General features: G+C 39.3%; 1 protein-coding gene across 4 annotated transcripts in view; it reads right to left on the minus strand.

Moving 5' to 3' along the window:
- Positions 1-7816, minus strand: part of LOC136863943 (ribosome biogenesis protein SLX9 homolog) — a 66293-nt gene extending 58477 nt beyond the window's left edge. For 3 of the 4 annotated variants that reach the window (XR_010859230.2, XM_067140391.2, XM_067140393.2), the window contains exon 1: positions 7757-7807. The gene's annotated coding sequence lies outside the window, so the exon portion shown is untranslated. Of the gene's footprint in view, positions 1-7756 lie in introns of all 4 variants that reach the window. The other variant, XM_067140392.2, reaches the window with a different exon arrangement.
- Between the last annotated feature and the right edge of the window lie 11121 nt (positions 7817-18937).

The raw sequence follows: 18937 nt of genomic DNA on the forward strand, positions 1-18937 counted from the left end.
AAAAGAGTGTGAGGGATTGTTTCAAGGAACATGTTGCACAAGGACTAAATGAAAAGGCTGAAGGAAACACCATAGAGGATGAGTGGAGAGTCATAAAAAATGAAGTCAGTAAGGCTGCTGAAGAAATGTTAGGAAGGAAGAAAAGATCAACTAAGAATCAGTGGATAACTCAGGAGATACTAGACCTGATTGATGAACGACGAAAATACAAGAATGCTAGAAATGAAGAGGGCAGAAAAGAATGGCTGAAGGAGAAGTGCAAGGATGTCGAAGGTTGTATGGTCCTGGGAAAGGTAGATGCTGCATACAGGAAAATCAAGGAAACCTTTGGAGAAAGGAAATCTAGGTGTATGAACATTAAGAGCTCAGATGGAAAGCCACTTCTAGCGAAAGAAGACAAAGCGGAAAGATGGCAGGAGCATATCCAACAGTTGTATCAAGGTAAAGATGTAGATAATTTGGTTCTGGAACATGAAGATGCTGTTGATGCTGATGAAATGGGAGACCCAATTTTGAGGTCAGAGTTTGACAGAGCTGTGAGTGACCTCAATAGGAACAAGGCACCTGGAATTGATGACATTCCCTCTGAATTACTGACTGCCTTAGGAGAAACCAGCATGGCAAGGTTATTTCATTTAGTGTGCAAGATGTATGAGACAGGAGAAATCCCATCCGATTTTCGGAAGAATGTTGTTATACCTATTCCCAAGAAAGCCGGTGCTGACCAGTGTGAAAACTACCGCACTATTAGTTTAGTATCTCATGCCTGCAAAATTTTAACACGTATTATTTACAGAAGAATGGAAAAACAAGTTGAAGCTGAGTTGGGAGAAGATCAGTTTGGCTGCAGAAGAAATGTAGGAACACGTGAAGCAATCCTGACTTTACGTTTAATCTTAGAGGATCGAATCAAGAAGGACAAGTCCACGTACATGGCATTTGTAGATCTAGAAAAGGCATTCGATAATGTTGATTGGACCAAGCTATTTATGATTCTGAAGACGATAGGGATCAGATACCGAGAACGAAGAATTATCTACAATCTGTATAAAAATCAGTCTGCAGTGATAAGAATCGAGGGCTTTGAAAAAGAAGCAGCAATCCAGAAAGGAGTGAGGCAAGGCTGCAGTTTGTCCCCTCTCCTTTTCAATGTTTACATAGAACAGGCAGTAAAGGAAATCAAAGAGAAATTTGGAAAGGGAATCACAGTCCAAGGAGAGGAAATCAAAACCTTGAGATTTGCCGATGATATTGTTATTTTATCTGAGACTGCAGAAGATCTCGAGAAGTTGCTGAATGGTATGGATGAAGTCTTGGGTAAGGAGTACAAGATGAAAATAAATAAGTCCAAAACAAAAGTAATGGAGTGCAGTCGAACGAAGGCAGGTGATGTAGGAAATATTAGATTAGGAAATGAAGTCTTAAAGGAAGTAGATGAATATTGTTACTTGGGTAGTAAAATAACTAACGATGGCAGAAGTAAGGAGGACATAAAATGCAGACTAGCACAAAGCAAGGAAGAGCTTTCTTAAGAAAAGAAATTTGCTCACTTCAAACATTGATATCAGAATTAAAAAGAAGTTTTTGAAGACTTTCGTGTGGAGCGTGGCATTGTATGGAAGTGAAACATGGACGATAACTAGCTCAGAAAGAAAGAGAGTAGAAGCTTTTGAAATGTGGTGTTACAGAATAATGCTGAAGGTGAGATGGATAGATCGAATCACGAATGAAGAGATACTGAATCGAATTGGTGAGAGGAGATCGATTTGGCTAAATTTGACGAGAAGAAGAGATAGAATGATAGGACACATCTTAAGACACCCAGGACTTGTTCAGTTTGTTTTTGAAGGAAGTGTAGGTTGTAAGAACGGTCGGGGTAGACCAAGGTATGAATATGACAAGCAGATTAGAGCAGATGTAGGATGCAATAGTTACGTAGAAATGAAAAGGTTAGCACAGGATAGGGTGGCATGGAGGGTTGCATCAAACCAGTCTATGGAGTGATGACTCAAACACACATATTATTTGTAGGCCTACATCTTAAGACAGAACTGCATATATGAGTGCCGCAAGACTAAAACAACCTTTTTAACTTTTTTAAAATTTTGAACAGGTTTACACATTTAATTTCCGGAGAACAAAACTCCTAAAAATTAAAATTATTTTACTATGCAAAGCTGATATTCCTTTATCTGGTGAAAAAATCAGTCTTTCTTAAATCTTTAATACATGGTCTGAGTACTTCACCCTATTTTCCAAATGATTTTCTCGAAATTCAATAAATTTTGTCTTTCAAGTTCAAAGTTATATAAAGTGGTCAGTTTTTAAGCTAGATACTTCCAGTTTTCACAAAAATGTACGCAAATTTATCTATCTAATTATAAAATGAACTAAAAATGCATTTTTCCGACTTTAAGGCATGGTTTCCAGGGGAAACACCACATGTAGAAACGGCACAGAAAGGAACGTTATTGTAGTGGGTGATCTCAATTTACCGAATGTTAATTGGGAACGTACAGTAATGCAAATCACAGAAAGCATGATGCTAAGTTAATCTGCAAAGGACAGTGAAATCAGAAAGTGATGGAACCAACTAGAGCAGGGCCTCTCGAACGCCCAAAACCTCACGCGTGCAAAATGAGGTGCAGAGTTCCTGTGCACAGTGCATCGGTCCCATTCTGCTCGGACCAACGCTTCAGCTCCTGGTTACTCGGCTAAGCTCGGCTCGGATTTGGATTGCTACGGAGCAAGTAAGGAAGAGGGAGACAGGCGGAGCGAGCGAGACAGGCGTGAGGAAAGAGAGAGACAGCGCTACTGCTCCAAATCGAGGAGTGGGAGTCTCCACTCTGGTCAACCAAGCGAACATTTAGGAGCGAGGGTAATTCTTTCCACCTATTCGGTCCCAATGTTGAAATCTAATAAATACGTGACGTATTAATGAAGTCACATTGTTGTAGTATTGAACAGGTGGAAACAATTACCCTCCCTCCTAAATGTAAATCTGGATTCAATACGGACTAAAAACGAAGTTTTTGACATTAAAAAACAACCAAGCGAAGTCGTCTTTTGCACCGTGCACAACTCTGAGAGACCCTGAACTAGAGGACCAAATACTCTAGACATAGTGCTGATGAAACCAGATGAACTCTATACTGAAATTGAAGGGACAGATGGTACAAGCAATCACAAACTTGTTTTTGTCGTAGTTAAAAATAAATGTGATAGAAAGGAAGGTTATAAAGTAAAACTATTAGGCAATATTATATGGTTGATAAGAGAGGCATGGAAGAGTTTAAAAAAGTAATCACAAGTGAAAATTATAAATAAAAATATTAACAGCCTACGGGATGGTTTTAGCCGGCCCCACGATGTAGGGGTAGCATGCCTTCCTCTTACCCGGAGGCCTCGGGTTCGACTCCTGGCCAGGTCAGAGAATTTTACCTACATTTGAGGGCTGATTCGAGGTCCACTCAGCCTATGTCATTACAACTGAGGAGCTATGTGACAGCGAGATGGCGGCCCCAGTCTAGAAAGCCAAGAATAACGGCTGAGAGGATCCGTTGTGCTGACCACACGACACATCATCTGCAGGCCTTTGGGCTGAGCAGCGGTCAGTTGGTAGGCCATAGCCCTTCGGGGCCGTTGTGCCATGGGGTTTGGTTTTTATGGGATGATTTTAAAGTAGTTTTTCAGGAAGGTGAAAACAGATATGCACCATTAAAGTTAGTAACAAACAGTAAAGACTCACTACATTACAAAAAAAGAAATAAAAGAGTTTAGGAAGGAGGTGCAGGTTAGAATGAAGTAGAGTTATGAATAGATGTGGAAGTAAGGAGAAACTGAAGAAACTTTCTAAGAAATTGAATTCAGCCAACACAACAGCTAAGGATAACATGACAAACATAACTGGCAGTCAAATTCATTTTAGGGAAAAATGGAGGTGTATGTATAGGTACTTTAAGGCAGAAAAAGGACATTACATTACTGAACAAGCAGAGTATATATGTGAGAACTTACCAAAGACAGAATTATTCAGTCAGCAGTGGGATTTTTGTTTGTACAAGTTGCTTTATGTTGCATCAACACAGATAGGTCTTATGGCAATGATGGGATAGGAAAGGCCTAGGAGTTGGAAGGAAGCGGGCGTGGCCTTAATTAAGGTACAGCCCCAGCATTTGCCTGGTGTGAAAATGGGAAACCATGGAAAACCATCTTCAGGGCTGCCGACAGTGGGATTCGAACCCACTACCTCCCGGATGCAAGCTCACAGCCACGTGCCCCTAACCACATGGCCAACTCGCCTGGTTAATCTTTAAAAAAATACAAACGTTCAAAGCCAGAAAAGAAGCTGGGATTGATAAGATTTCTGGAGATATACCAAAAAGTCATTGGGTTGGCATATAGTGCTGTATCTGAAATAATTCCTTGACTACTGTTTTCACAAAGGAACCCCAAATGAATGAAGAGTTGCTATAGTCAACCCCAGTGTACAAACAAAAGGGTGATAATCATAAAGCAAATAATTACATGCCAGCTTACTTAGCTTTACATGTGTTGAACGTAAAACATGGAAAAGAATTATTTCTGATTATGAGACACTTTCTTAAAACTGCTAACAGGTTTGATAGACTTTACAAAGGAAAAAATTTAAATGTATCCTCCTAATTCAATACAAAACATAATTCCATCATTAGATGCAGCAATAAAATTCAAACATGTTTAGACTTGTTTGAGCCATCTCAGTGAAATGGGGGGGGGGGGGGGGTTAAAGTAATCTGCATAATACAAGCTAAAAAGTGCTAAAATCATAATGAAGGAACAAAACAAAAAACAAAAGAGACATGACGGAAATAAAAACAATAACAATATACTATATTTGCATCACTAGATGGAGCAATAAATAACTTGCTGAAACAAATTCAGTGAAAAAAGTTTAATATATAACATAATTGAATCCAAAAAGTGTGCTAAAACTAAGAAGAAAAAATAAATGATACAGGCGGAAACGAAACAATAAATGCTAATGGCGAGGTTGCGGACCTCTTAGTCTAAACATTTTAGTTTGATAACAATTCAAAAACAAGAAGAAATCACTGTTGAAAATTCAGGCTGACAGTCTGTCTTTGTAGAAACACCATCACCACAAATGGCTCGGAGGGGAGCAAAAATTCTTGAGAAACCAAGTTTGAGAGGAGACAACGTGCCAGGTGAAATGCATGTTATAAGTGATGGAAAAACGCCGATGAATTTAAAGTTTTAGAATAGCAGCATTCTCAGTTTCTTCCCAATTTAGCAGTCCCGTTCTCGAAGATTGTTTCCAATGTTGGCTAGGTGTAATTGCTTTATTTTAAATGGTCGGGAGGGCAGCGACAAAACTGAGAAGCTGTGTTAGAGAAGTAAAGGTTTGATAGAATACAGTGTGGGTTTTTGGAAAGCTGATTCTAGTGCGGCTAAACATGGAGGAATTCAGGAAAATATAGCAGATAATTAAGATTAAGGAGGTCAAATGGATTGTATCACTACACAATGCTTTTGAGAAGGTAGATCATGGGAGACTGCTGATAAAAATGAGGGCTAACTGGCTAGATAAAAGCAGTTGAACATCTGGCTACATTTCTACAAGATAGAACTCAGAGAACTAGAGTAGATGAAGCATTATCCGATCTTGAAACGATTAACAAGTGAGTCCTGCAAGACAGTAGCCGTAATTATTGTTTTTGGGGATACTTGTTTAACAATGGGAAAGGGCTAGGACTGGGAAGGTAGTGACCGTGGCCTTAAGTTACAGCCCAAGCATTTGGCTGGTGTGAAAATGAGAAACTAAAGAAAACTGTTTTCAGGGCTGCTGATGGTGAGATTCAAACCCACTATCTCCCTAATGCAACCTCAGGGCAGCATGACCCTAACCGTACGGCGAACATGCTCGGTTTTCGTTTTCTTATACATAACTGATATGAATAGAGAACTGGAATCACGGGAAAGGCTTTTTGCGGATGATGTTCTGCATAGAATTACAGGATTGTGAGCAACTGCAAAAAGACCTTGACAATGTTGCGAGATGGACAGTAGACAATAGTATGATGGTAAATGGGATGAAAAGTCGGGTTGTAAGTTTCACCAAGAGGAGTAGTCCTAACGGTTTTATTTACTGTGTTAACAGGGTTGAAGTACTTAGGTGTTAACACTTTTTTCTTTACAATTTGCTTTATGTTGCACCAACACAAATAGGTCTTAAGGCAACAATGAGATAGGAAAGGGCTAGGAGTGGGAAGTGGCTGTAACCTTAATTTACAGCCCCAGCATTTGCATGTGTGAAAATGGGAAACCACAGTATAAAACTTCAAGGCTGCTAACAGAGGGGTTCGAAACCACTATCTCCTCAATGTAAGCTGACAGCTAGATTACGTGGCCCAAATTAGGTGTTTATATAAGGATCTTCATAGGGGTAATCACATTAACGAGGTTGTGAAAAATGATTACACACTACTTTTTATGGTTATGAGAGTTTTTAAGGGTTGTAGTAAGGAGGTAAAGAAGAGGGCATATAAACATCTGGTAAAACACCAGCCAAACTAAAGCAGAGAGATTGGTTCAGGGTAATTTCCAACAAATTACTAGTCTTAAGAATATGTTGCAAACTTTTAGTTGGGGAGACTTGAGGATATGGCGGCAAGCTGCTTGACCACGAAGGATGTACAAGCTGACAATGAACAGATGGTGTGAAATGACATTATTAAACAAATAAGCTTCACTGGAGCTTTTAAAGATCGAAAAGATAACAGTGTGAAGATACGAAGATAAAGGTGAAATTCAAGAGGACAAAGTGGGGCAAATATTAATTTATAGTAAGAGGAATTAGGAATTGGAATAATTTATTCAGGGAAATTATTGTTAAATTTCCAAGTTCTTCAAAATCATTTAAGAAAATACTAGGTAAACAAGTGATTGAGAATCTGCCAATTGGGCAACAGCCCTAAAGGCAGATCAATGATTGAGAGGGGCATACTGCAGTGCATGGCTGAACATTCTTAAATTTGTTGTTGTACTATAGTCCCTAATATCAGTATCACATTTATGGTAAGAGCAGCAGATTCACAAATGCAATTTCTAGATCTTTTTTTTTTCTTTTTAGGTGCTCTGGCATAGGCCTATCCAAAACGTTCTTCTAATTATGTTGATAGGCACCTAGAAAAATCTTCCACTATATTCTTAAATCACAAATCAGTTTTGGGGACATCACAAACGATATTATGAGAAAATCACCGTAAAATGTGAGCTCACAAAGTTGCATTTTCTGAAAGTATAATTATGTTATATAATTTACGTGCCACCCACTACTTTTACCGTTTTCGGAAGACGCCGACGTGCCGAAATTTTGTCCCGCAAAAGTTCTTTTACGTGCAAGTAAATCTACGACACGAGACTGACGCGTTTGAGCACCTTCAAATACCAGGATCGAACCTGGCAAGTTGGGGTCAGAAGACCAGTTCCTCTACCGGCTGAGCCACTCAGCCCGGCATTTCTGAAAGTCTCTATGCAACTACAGCTGTGAATGTATGAAAATGAGCTCGCAAGATAATATTTTCTCCACGGGAAATATCTAGGTTAACTCCAGAATTTTCGATCCCAACTAACATACAATGCTATAATTAAGTTGAGAAATGTCAAAAGCGAATGAACATGTCTTATCTGGATCACACGGTAAATCTTAACATCCATATTAATTCACAACGTAGAAAAATTAATATACGCATACCCTCTCCACATGCATTGGTAAGTCGAACACGCGCGAACAACACCAGAGAGTATCACCCAACGAGCTAGAAAGAGGACTATAGAGTGGCTAACGTGGCTGCTACAGCGCTCTGGGTGGTGCCAAGACGAAATAGCGACTCCATAGTTTAAGCGCCATTCATATAATTTCTTCCGCATACGGTGCGATACTTTTAACAGATTAGATCGAAGAAATTATGCTCTCTACGTGTGTGGCATGAAACTGCATAAATTGTAGAGAAAACACGAAGAATAAATATCATATTTCAGATAAGATTTTCTTTTCTTTTACTAAAGTACACAGTTTTGGGCGATTAGCAGAATTACGTTGCCTGTGTAGCACAATCCAGCACGTGCACATTAGGCCTACTTTTATTTTCTGGTAGGAACTGGCAGCCAAACACGATAAAAATGTATCCTGTCTGACTAAGTGGCTCAGACGGTAGAGCGCTAGCTTTCTGAGCCCAAGTTGCCATATTTGGTATTTGAAGGTGCTCAGACAGGTCACCTTTGTGTCAGTAGATTTACCGGCCCGTAAGGGAACTCCGCCGGGGCAAAACTCCGGCACCTCAGCTTCTCCGAAAACCGTACTAAGTAGTCGGTAGGACGAAAAACCAAGACCACTATTCATTATTACATTGTATCCTACTGAGCACATTTCCCCAGCATTTTGAAAATAAATATAAAGTGAACAACGGTGTTACAAGACGCCTGCTGTCCAACCCCACACCTACAATATTTAGAATTTCCTAGTCACCCCATCCCCTCTGCCAACGATACGGAGTAATATGAGGACTTTCAGTCCTACATCACCACTACTATTGAGCGAGTTGGCTACGTGCTTCGCGGTATATAGCTCTTAGCTTGCATTCGGGATATAGTGAGTTCTAATTCCACTGCCGACAGCACTGATAGCTGGTTTTCCGTGGTTCCCATTTTCACATCAAGCAAATGCGGGGGCTGCTGTACCTTAATGCCACTGACACTTCCTTCGCAGTCCTAGCATTTCCCTATCCCATCGTAGCTATAAGGCGTGTCTGAGAGGGTGCTACATAAGGCAAATAAAAATCGGCGTTACCGTAATCTTCTTCCAAAGATAATCGAAGTGAATTATTCAGGAAAGTTACCTTATGTGGTTTAAGATCATTATCACAAGAAGAACTGTTCTCTTTTTCAACAATTATTTCAAATTGTTTATCCTACAAATTCTTGTTATGTTATTATTATTATTATTATTATTATTATTATTATTATTATTATTATTATTATTATTATTATTATTAAGGGATACTTTATTACACCATTGTTCACTTCAAACCTTGTACCCCACGGCTCTAGAATACATATTTTTTGTAAATTATTATTAGTTTTACGTCCTAGTACTACTTTTTCGGATAAGCCGAGGTGCCGGAATGTTGTCCCGCAGGAGTTCTGAGGGATATGAGCACCTTTAAATACTATCGTACTGAGCCAGGATCGAACCTGCCAGTTGTTTAGTGTCGGCTCCTTGGCTGAATGATCAGCGTGCTGGTCAGAGGACACCGGATTCGACCGGGTTGAGGATTTTAACCGGGTAGTCGACAGTTAATTACTCTGGATCCGGGACTGGATAACCTTCTTCATCTACGCACAACAGAACATACTACAAACCACTACAGAAACACGCAATAGTAAATACATCACTCCACCTAGGGTTGGCGTCGTCAGGAAGGGCATCCGATTGTAAAATTAGGCTAATCCATACACAATTGGGAACATGCATCATTTTCAAAAATATTTTTTTTGAAAAGTACACCAATGAAATAGTACGTAAACGTATTACATTGTGGTATGTTGCCTTGTTTTCTACCATTAAAAAATATTTAATAGTGCCTTTCCGCAAGGCGAGTGAAACGGCCTCTGACGTAAGCGGCGCGCTGTGACGTCACGATCCAGTACCGCATGGAGCTCTACCAGCCGTTGTGCATCAGCCGTTGCTAAAAGCCGATTGTTTATTATTCATGATCGCGAATAACTTCAAAATGACAGAAGAAAGGTTCAAAACAGCACAATCAGACAATCTATCATGTGTAAATGTCATCATTCTTGAAAAATAGTTACTTTTGTGGCCGCAGAAATTCGCGGATATTAACAAGCAAGTTTGTAAGTGGCGTCTTTTATATACGTGCAATGTACTGTAACCCATAGTATTAGGATAACAACGAACCTGGATAGATATCACATCACTTTCAACATTTCCTTCTAGACTGATTCCCCTATTAAAGAATAACATTACATTTTCAGGCTTTCAGCATTAGTAAACTAAGAAATCGGATTTCAGCACTAACATAAACATATAGGTAGCATTATAGTACTAGTCCGCTTCTGTGATGTAGTGGTTAATGTGTGCCACTCCCGGAGGCCCGGTTTCGATTCCCGGCTCTGCCATGAAACTTGAAAACAAATAGTACGAGGGCTGGAACGGGGTCTACTCAGCCTCGGGAGGTCAACTGAGTAGAAGGGTTTCGAATCCCACCTCAGCCATCCTCGAAGTGGTTTTTCGCATTTTCCTACTTCTCCTCCAGGCACCTAAGGCCACGGCCGTTTCCTTCCCTCTTCCTTGTCTATCCCTTCCGATCCTCCCATCCTCCAACAAGGCCCCTGTTGAGCATAACAGGTGAGGCCGCCTGGGCGAGGTAATGGCCCTCCTCACCAGTTTCATCACCATACTCAAACTCTCACGTTCCAGGACACTGCCCTTGAAGTGGTAGAAGTGAAATCCCTCGCTGAGTCCGAGAGAAAACCAACCCTGAAGGATAAACTGATTAAGAAAGAAAGAAAGAAAGAAAGAAAGATCATAGTACTATAGGGCTATAATCTATCATTCCCAAAAAATATATATATTTATGGTTGGGACAACTGGCCTACCCACTTCCGGGGCCCATGAAAGAGAATTAAATATATTTGCGGAGGGAAAAAGTTAAACATGATAAAGATAAATATGACTTTATCTAGTTTTCACAAGTCGGGCTGAGTGGTTCAGACTGTTGAGGTGCTGGCCTTCTGACCCCAACTTGGCAGGTTCGATCCTGGTTCAGTCCGGTGGTAGTTGAAGGTGCTCAAATACGTCAGCCTCGTGTCGGTAGATTTACTGGCACGTAAAATAACTCCTTCAGGACTAAATTCCTGCACATCGGCGTTTCCGAAAATCGTAGAGGTAGTTAGCGGGGCGTGAAGCCAGTAACATTAATTACATTTGGCTTTTAACAAGCTGAGCATATCAGGAAAGAAAAGTGTCCTGGTGACATTTTAGTCGCTCAATACAGGAATGTCTTTGGGTGCTGTGACTTTTACTTTTTTTTTTTTTTTTTTTTGCTGTTTGCTTTACGTCACACCGTCACATATAGGTCTTATGGCGACGATGGGAGAGGAAAGGCCTAGGAATGGGAACAAAGCGGCCGTGGTCTTAGGTACAGCCTCAGCATTTGCCTGGTGTGAAAATGGGAAACCACGGAAAACCATCTTCAGGGCTGCCGGCAGTGGGGTTCAAAACCCACTATCTCCCGGATGCGAGCTCACAGCTGCGCGCTCCTAACCGCACGGCCAACTCGCGCGGTATTTTTACACTTCGGTTTATTGACTTGGCTTGTATAACCTAAAACTTAGGCTAAGTTGGATAATATTTTAAACACCTACATCACTATTTTCACCTGTGTGCAATTATGTTATTTATTTCATTAATATTATGATAATTATTGTAATTGAGCATTGTTAACTTATAAGACCCCAACAGACAAGCATTGGTTTTGTGTAGAGTTATACATTTGTTAAATTCACGTTGTCCCTTTCATGATGTACACGCCTATTCTTTGTTACATTGTAGAGTATTTAGATATAGCTTAAATTTTTTTACCAATGAAGCTCTTCAATAAAGACATACATAACTGTCCCATGCCAAGATATATTGGTAGAATTAGAGCTGTAAAAATGGTTCATAACCCCTTTGATTTATTATCTTGACATGGATCACCCAAAACATAGGTTAGGTTTGGAGAATACTTTAATAATCAGCATTATTTAATGCACTGTTTATTACTTTCATATTCCAAGATGTAATTGAAGCATTTAAATAAAGCATCATACATTAAAATTTAAAGTTTTACCACTAGAACAGCTGACATGGAAAAGTGATTTGAAAATTCAAACAAATTCATCTTACGTTAAAATCTTCAAAAAAATAAACTGTAGACTTTTCCGATATATCACTAGCATTTCTCCAGCTCGCCAAAATCCATTTCTCCCTAGTTTTAGCGTCTTTGGAACGTTTATAAACAATTTGTTTGGTATGGTATGCGATGTGCTATTGCACATCGGAACTCTACACCATTTATAAGTTTTCTGCCTCACTGTCTGCGCAGGATTCATTTTAAGTCTAAAATATACCACTCAGATTATTATCCAATGTATAGACCTCGAATTTAACCATACTAGACACTAACGTAAAGTAGAAATACGCGAAGTGTATCCTGCTTCTCACAGCACACTATGTGTTATTTCATCTGCTAATTCAGTCAACCTGTACGATGACGTCAGGCCAATGAGATCGCGTACTTGCGTGACGTGACATTTTCGTAGATTTTTATCATGTTTGGAGTTATTATTTGTACATTCTGATCACATTTTTGAATTCTGCATGCAATTTTGAATCAAATTAGCATATTTTTAATTAAAACCCCGGATCATGCATGTTCCCTATTCCAGTTCCAGGTAAATGGAAAGATACTAGGATTTATTATTATTATTATTATTATTATTATTATTATTATTATTATTATTATTATTATTATTATTATTATTATTATTATTATTATTATTATTATTATTAAAGTTATATGAATTATTTCTCGATGTTATATTACTTTGCTCAAGGTTTTCTGTTCTATATTTTCATTCCCTGTAAGTGGGTCTACATTTTTGGCAATGTCTTGTGATTTGTTTTGTAATTCGGACTACTGGAAATGCGCTAATTTTCTTTCTTTATACAATATGTAAGTACGTAGCCTGTATCTTGTATTTTTAATGTCCTTTTAAACAGACATTGCGCATCTTTGAGTGCTTCCCTAATAAAGAAAACTGTGAAACGGTATTTATTCCCGCAGCCTCTGTACTTGCTTCATCACAAGCCCACTCGATTTGATCGCTTACAATATGGCGGACGTGGCTTTCAAGTAGATTCAAATATGGTGGTCCAATAGCCACTCTATAGTCCTCTTTCTAACTCGTTGGTATCACCAAATACTTTCATCAACGAGCTAGCTAGAAAGAGGAATAGAGCGCCTATCATGGCTGCTAAAGCGCTCTGGGTGGTGCCAAGGCGAAATAGCGACTCCATAGTTTAAGCGCCTTTCATATAATTTCTTCCGCTTACAGTGCGTTACTTTTAATAGATTAGATCGAATAAATAATGCTCTCTACGTGTGTGGCATGCAATTACATAAATTATAGATAAAACACGAAGAATATATATCATATTTCAAATAAGATTGTTTAAACTGAAATACACAGTTTTGGGCGATTAGCAGAATTACGTTGCCTGTATCACGGCCGACTAGGGCTGGGACAGATACAACGCAACCGTTTCCGGAACACAACCGTTGTAGAATGAAACCGTTGCAGTTGCACTGGCGCTCTGCTGTTGCGTTCTTCACCAGCACCGATGGAGTGGCGTTTCAAGTTTCGCAACTGGTACCTATCCAAAACTGCCTTCCGCAGTCGTTGCGTTTCTTGACACTGCGGTTTTCCAGTGTAACTCACAAGTCATTCTTCTTCTTCTTCTTTTTTTTTGGTTTGTTCTTGGACTCTGCGCAGCGCACTACGTCCAGTCACTGGGTTGTTTTAAACTTCACCAATCAAAGTTTCTGAGTGGGAAACGGAAGTACACACTAGTGTATTGGGAGAGGTTGTGTAGGAAAGAGACATGAGGAATATTCGAGGCGTCTAATACTACAGATATGTACAACAGAACAAGTTGACATGTGTTAGGTTGCAGGGATTTAGCACGGGGACACAGGGTTCTACATCTTCACGCCAGTGTGATCTATCACGGCGATTTACTACTATAGACAAACATGACCAAATCACAAATAAAGGAGTCAGGATCGTCCAGATTAAATCAGGATATTACATGCGTGAAAAAAGTTAGTCAGTAACTCAGCTAAGCGAACAGTCGGATGGTATACTAAACAAGAAATAGTGAGAGGAAGTTGAAATCCGAGTGATAGTAAAGTGGAAATGAGATGTTGTTGCTGTCGGGGATATTTCTCACATTGAAACAAAATATGATTTATAGTGCCGACATGGTGACCACAATTACACAAGTTGTTGTCCTTAATCTTTAAACGATACAGATGTTCCGGTGTACAGGCATGATTCAAGCGAAGTCTGAGTAGAGTAGTGATATGACGTCGAGTGTACTTTCCTTTTGCGAACCATGGTTTAATATCAATGTTATTTTGAATATTGTAGAAATGTTTACCTTTAAATTGTGCAGATTGACGCCAATGTTCGTTCCACTTTTCTCGGAGAAATTTCTGACAAATTGTCCATACATCATTGTGTGGGAGTGCAATATGGTAGCGTAGGCCTTGTCCATCAGCTGCCTCATTGGCCAGTTTATCGGCCATGACATTGCCTGTTATGCCAGAATGTCCGGGCACCCATGTAAATAATACGGAACGATTTAGTATAGTTAGATCATACAATAGTTGTCTTAGATTTTCTATATACCAATTGTCCCCCTTTGTAGGATTTTCTAATGCTTGAAGAACACTGAGAGAATCTGTACAGATGGGGGCCTTTTGGATCGTAGAATGTTTAATATATATTAACACTTGACGAACTGCAAATATTTCAGCCGCGTAGATGGATGCGTATTGGGGTAAGATGAATTGTTTGGATAATTGCAGCAGAGGGGAATAAAAAGCAGCTCCTACGTCGGATGTGTCTTGATGTTTTGATCCATCAGTATAAAATGGAATGTATTGATTATATTGATCTACAATAATTTTGAATGACTTAGTTGCTATCAGTCTGTTTAAATTCTCGGAGATACTGGAATCGTCGAATTTTGTACGTATGATATTAGGTAACTGTATAGTCGCAGGAAACATGATAGAGTACTTAGGGTGAGTTCTTGTTTGAACAACGTGAGGTCGTAAATATATAAACTGAACATAAGCCCACAGGAGTGCCGGATATTTGTGTTGTACTACAGGTCCATTTCCAAAATATTCAGATAATAACTGCAGCTTGGGAAGAATCGGATGATGATATCGGGCCATTTTCTTGAGAAGATATTTAGTAGCTACATGTTTGCGTCGTAAATGTAACGGTGGTTCGGTAATTTCAGCTAGTAAAGCATTTGTAGGAGTCGAATTCATTGAACCTGTAATCAGTCGAGCAGCTTTGTACTGTACTTTGTCCAATCGGTGTTTTTGATCCAACGAAGCCATATCTATAAACTGACTACCATAGTCAAAAACAGACCTGATAATGTTTTTATATACAGTTAAAAGGGTAGCTGGGTCAGCTCCCCAGGTTCTGTTCGTTAAGGATCTTAATACATGTAGCTTTTGTTCCGTTTTGCGACAGATCTCTGCAATATGATTTTTCCACGATAGTTTATTATCAATCGTTACCCCTAGATACTTAACGGTTTCTTTGACGGAGATTTCCTGTTCACCGCATCTAATGGGAGACTTATCATATATACGTTTGTGGGTAAATATGAGAATTGAACTTTTTGCCGGTGCTATCTCTAAACCATTTTGTATCGTCCACGTCTGCAGGACTTCTAAAGTCTTCTCTAGAGTAAGACGACATTCTTCTATGGTATTTTGAGTGCAGTAGATTACTATATCATCGGCATATTGCAGTATCCGAGCCGTTTTTACAATTTCCTTTTCAAGATCCGCAGTATACAACATATACATAATCGGACTTAAAATGTCCCCTTGTGGAAGCCCAACGGATACAGAGCGGCAATTGCTTTGATGAGCGATTTGAGGGAGACTTACGCGTCGATACGTATATAATTGTCCTAAGATATTAAGCAACGTGGAAGGAAAATCCATAGTACTTAGTTTCTGGAGTAGGATGGGAATATGAACATTGTCATAAGCACCATTAATATCTAAAAAGGCAGCCATAACGTGTTGTTTTCTGAATTTTGCTAACAATATATCGACTAATAAGATATTCAAAGCATCTGTCGTGCTGCGGTCTTTGAGGAATGCAAACTGGTACTTGGGTAGTAAGTCATAATATTCTAGAGCCCATATTATTCTGTTCAGTAAGATCTTTTGAAACAGTTTCCGAATACAAGAACTTAGACAAATTCCTCTGTAACTAGTTGGATCATATTTCGGTTTACCAGGTTTCTTGATAGGTACTAATACGAAATAGTTCCACTCCATAGGTATAGTACCAAATTCCAAGATATAGTCAAATTTGTGAAGGAGGATATTCTTAGCTTGTGGAGGTAAACTTTTAAGCATATGATAGGATATATAATCCATTCCTGGGGAAGTGGTTTTCGTATGATATAAAGCAACATCGAATTCCGATGGGATTATTGGTCGCAGCAAGGTTTGAAATTTAATCGTAATACCAGTTATCGGATATTGGAGCTGAGGTACGACATAATAAGGAGTTAGAGTTTGATAAAATTGAAGGAGAGTCGTACTATCCCAGTCGTTATGGGGTGGATTATTGCGGTTGGAGTTGCATAAATTTCGAATTGCAGACCAGACGTCTTGAAGAGGAGTTTGCCTATTTAATGAAGTTGTGAACATTTTCCAAGCCAAACGTCGTTTCTCATTGAATAAAATTTGGATCTGGGCGGCTATTTTCTTGTATTGAAGATAAGACGCCATTGTCCCGTCATGCCGGAATTTCCTTAAAGCATTTTTTCGACGCTGTACACATGCCGAACATTCTTCATCCCACCAACGAACGTGTGGGGAATATTGAGACAGGTATTTAATTTCAGGTGGATGGTACGTGTCTAAATACAGCGTTATAATATTTAGTAATGTCTGGTATTGATCATTATTCCCGTCGTTATCGACAATGGACAAGTTATCCTGAATATACCTTTGAAATAAGGAAGTATCCATATGTTTCATTTGTCGTACACTCTTCGGAAATTTTTTTGGCTTTCGGAGCTCGGTTGATATGATAGTAATAAAAATAGGAAAATGATCACTTTGGTGGGTATCATTCCCTGTTTGCCACAAAAGCTTATGAGCCAAATCAATAGTTGCAATAGTCAGATCGACAGCACTGGGAGTAGTATTGGGCGCAGTGATCCGTGTTGGTGATCCATCATTCAAAATTGTAAGAGGGGATTTATTTATGATGTTCTCGATATCCCGGCCTTTTTGTAGCAAGAAACACTTCCCCAAATTGGATTATGGGCATTGTAATCGCCCCCAATAATAGTGGACGTGTGGAATTGTGCGAAGAAATTCTTCCATTGGTCGTATGTCGGTCTAATTTTAGGAGGACAATATAAGGAAACGACGGTTAAATTATTGATAGTAATTGCGATTGTTTGAACATTGGGAATTTCATATTTGATCTCTCTGACTTGGAAATCGATACTATTTTAATAAGGATACACACACCATTCGCAACATAACCATCTAAACTTATGACATTGAAACCAGTGACTCGGAAGTGATAGTTTCGTTTGAGCCATGTTTCACTAAGGATAACGATTTGTGGATCAAAAACTTTTATAATCTGAATTAACTCGTGTTTCTTGTTTAAAATACTCCGACATTTCCACTGCAAAATTCTCATTTTTAGTGATGTGTTAATAGAGTAATAACTTCATCGTGTAAAACTTTAAGTAAATGACGCCACTGAACATCTTGTCCCATTTGATTCATTATGAAGTCAAATTTTTTCGATAATTCTTGAAATTTCCCCTCAGACTGAATGCGTACATTAGAAGATTCACCCTTCTTAGAGACAGAAGCCTCAGGAACACAGTTCCCAGAACGGACTTGGTCTGTACTAGTAGAACTATGAATTTGGGGTACATTCATAGAGTTAGAAAGTAACTGAGATCTGATTGCCGGAATAGATTGTTGGTCTCGTGGAGGGTCCCTTATCAAATTCATGTAGTTACTTCTATCGAAACCTGGTCTACATGGTTTTCGGGGTGGGCTAGTTACAATAGCAGAAAACTTCCTTTTACGAGGGGTTAATGGTTCAGATGTACTAGAAGAAGGTACCAACGGGGGGAAATGTTGCGGTAATGTTAAAGGATTAAAATCCTGTTCCAAAGGAGCAAAATAATTTTTTACCTCCAAGAAGGACTTATGCACAACACTCATGATCCGTTTAATTTCCTTCTGTCTCTGATGTTCGGTACACCTTTCATCCCCTGCCGGATGATTTCCGTCACAATGGATGCACTTCACCAATGTCTGTGTACACTCCTGGGTGTTATGAGTTAATGCACATTTCCCGCAGCGAGGTTCCCTAGCTCTGCAATTTGTCGATGGATGGCCATATCTTTGGCATTTACAACAAATGAGAGGTGCAAAAATGAATGCTTGGACTTCCAGAATGACATTAAAGATAGAAATGGTCTTTGGTAGTTGTTGAGATTGAAAGATGACCTTTACCGTACCGGTAGGTATGTATTCGGTCTTACCCTCTTTGGACGATCTGCGATTCATTCTTTGAACCTTGATCACTGGGTATAGTGAATCAATGTACTGTAATAGTTCAGTCTCTGATATAGTTGTATCAACCCCCCGCACCAGACCAACTCTGTGGATATTTGAGGAAGGTACAAATGCCTTCAAGCGTTTCTCTTCAAGAATCGGGTTGGAAAGAAAATTATTGGCATCCTTTCGAGTGCTAAAAGTAATTTGAATTCGATTTCGGCCCTTTTTATGAATGGCTTTGATGTTGGGAATCTGCCGTTCATAAAAAAGTCTGCCTAAAGCCATCGGGTGTAGGTATCCTATTTTCTTCCGGATCATCCGATTCGACATAGACAATATACGGCCCTATGTGCATGTCTGAATAAGTGTTGGGTTTATCATTGTGAGACACTGTATTATTATTATTAGTGTTAGGAGTTGTAACTCTGTCTCTATCCATAACT

This window comes from Anabrus simplex, chromosome 2, assembly GCF_040414725.1.
Source record: "Anabrus simplex isolate iqAnaSimp1 chromosome 2, ASM4041472v1, whole genome shotgun sequence".
Classification (NCBI taxonomy): domain Eukaryota; kingdom Metazoa; phylum Arthropoda; class Insecta; order Orthoptera; family Tettigoniidae; genus Anabrus; species Anabrus simplex.